Raw genomic sequence first — 2,909 nt, forward strand, 5'->3', positions numbered from 1 at the left:
TTTTAATCAATATATACATTTTATCGTGTAAAGCATCAAATGGTTTGTAAAACTTCCTCTCCCAGGGTATTCTCTTTTATCAACCGCTGTATTGGTCCTCATTGATATGATAATATAAAATACATCATTATTTTATTATAATGGTGCATTGTTTTATTGGTGTTTTCCTTGGATGGGTTAGCAATTTAATTTTTCCCTCCTTGGCTTTTATGCATGCTTCTTTTATTAGATACAATTCAAAAATTAGCCAGCAATTCATTTCAGATGAGTGGCTCTATATTTGTGTATGTGTGCATGAAACCGAACCATGGTTTGTTTTTGACACCTGCTGTTCTGAGCAGGTGTCAGTCAGGGAATGTATCCTGTCCTTGCACATTTAGACTGTCTTCCTCTTTTATAATTATGTCTTTTGTGAATTTTTTTTTTGCATAGATTTTTTGTGTATAGCACTGATCACATCCTTTTAAGAAATGAAGGGAAGTATGAAATATTGTGAAATCCTATATCCTTGTCACGTGAGATGATTCCTCTGAATTTTAATACACTCATTTGATTGACAATAAAGTAATGTGGTGGTTAAGAGTACAAACTTTGATATCAAAGGATCCTGGGTTTGTGTCAAAACATTTAGGAGTTTACTGCCCTTCAGTAGGGTATTTAATCACTTTAATCAACTTCTTCATGTGTATAAAGGAAACGGTAATACATTTCAAAAAATTTTTGAAAGGTTAGTTGAGATTATGCATGTAAATATTTTGGAATATGTCAAATACTCAATAATACCAGCTAGTATTAGTATTAATATTATTAAGTGTAAGTAGCATATCAGTTCAGCCTCCAACCTATGGATACTGTAATTTTTCAAACTTTAAATGCAAAAGAATTTTTATTAATTAGATATTGTTATTTTTTCCAGATATGAACTAATACTCTTCCATACTGTTGTTTGGGATTGAGTGTGGACTTAGGTTAGTTTAACTTATCCTTCTCTTTTTTTTTATTATACGTGCTTTAATATTTCAAAACATATGACTGCTTTTGGTGTTTATTTTCCTTGCAACTAAATTATGGGACAAGGAAGACATTTATGTCAGTGATAGAGGATACTTCCCAGCTTCCTCTCTACCACTTAGTCTTCTTCCATTTGATCTTTACTTGTTTTTCATTCAGATTTTATTAACATTTGTTTTATGCCAGTTTTGTACCAATTTCTTTTACACATGAGTGGGTCTATATGCTAATCTGATTTAGTTTTTTTTTTTTTGGTGAGGAACATTGGCCCTGAGCTAACATCTGTGTGCCAATCTGCCTCCATTTTGTATGTGGGTCACTGCCACAGCATGACCTGATGAGTGGTGTAGGTCTGTGATTTAGATTTTAAAAGTCTTGGAAGAATAAACAATTTACAGTATGCCTAACCATTTGAAAATGATAGATCTGAATTATTCATTTTCTGATTCCACTTTGGTCAGTGTGTGACCGTGCTTACACAATACTAAGTGGCTAGATGAAAATGACAATCAACTAACCTTAGAGGCAGCAATGTATTTGCTTCAGTGGAACAAACTCTACAGATAGATCCTAGAATGATGTATATATAAAATTAACCTAATGTGGATGGATGTCCTTTGATTTTTACCAAACCAAACTATCATTTCCTTTATGCCTTTACTTCTATTACTTTTAGTTTCACAATATTTCTTTGACTTGCCATTGCTTTGGGAATGCATCTGTCTTTATCTCTATGTATTTATCTCTTTAATTATCTTATCATAGGGAGGGATGTAAATCATTACAATTTGTACGTAGATTACACAGTTGGATAACTTTTTAAAGTGTTACTTCTAATTAGAATGTTGATAGGGAATAATCCCACCTCTCTCAGCAAATTGGCACACTCTAGTTGTTGGTGATATGTGAAAACGAAATCACCAGAAGGAAAAGGAAAGTGTTAGCCATTGTTTTAAGAGTTCTGATTCCAACTGAGTATGCATAGCCAATGAATTTTCAGAGTTCTTGTTAAATTAGTATATTAATTTTAGGCATCTTAAGGGCAAAAGTTAAGCATTGTAATTGAATGGTGGCATTTTCTTAATGGGTCTGAATATTTAATTGTTTTACTACCAAACAAAAAGATGAGGGTAGCTCTCACAAATATAATGTATTAGGTAGAGAAGAGAGGCAAAACTCCCAAAATTGTGTATATGTAGCACTATTAGTGATATTCTGAATGTAATTTAATCCTTTGTATAAATACATTCTAGGCCATAATTTGATTGATCTGAATGCATTTTAGAGATTATCTTTTACTATATTCTATTACATGTGAGGTACCTGCAAATCCAGTTGTGTAGAATTATAAGACATGCATTTAAGATAACCTCTCTCCCTCTGTCCACATTCCTTTCTTATTCTTTCTGATCTCTGTCCCCATTTTCCCTTTTTCCCATTCTCTAAATTGTACATATATACTTACTGAACTTTAAATTCTATTAAAAGCAATCTGAAACAGACCTTTTATACTTACGACTGATGCAAACACAAGGCCCATCATTTGATTTTTTTTATATTAAATATCAATGATAATATTTTTTGCAATATGTGAAACTAAATTAGTATAAAATATGTCAACCGAAGAGTACATCATTTACTCAAAGAGTTGCGTTTAAAATCCTTTGGTCATGTCTTTTAAACATTATAGATTCTGCCCCCTTTCCATTTTGGGGGAGGCATCTTTTAAAAATTGCTAAATGCTTGGTCTCGACAGGAACCATGTGCAGACAAAGGATGGAACAGAAAAATGGAAGTTCTCTCACTGGGTTTCTCCTACTAGGTTTCTCTGACAGGCCTCAACTGGAGCTAGTCCTCTTTGTGGTTCTTTTGATCTTCTATATCTTCACTTTGCTGGG

This window comes from Equus quagga, chromosome 15 (genome assembly GCF_021613505.1).
Source record: "Equus quagga isolate Etosha38 chromosome 15, UCLA_HA_Equagga_1.0, whole genome shotgun sequence".
NCBI classification, from domain to species: Eukaryota; Metazoa; Chordata; class Mammalia; order Perissodactyla; family Equidae; genus Equus; species Equus quagga.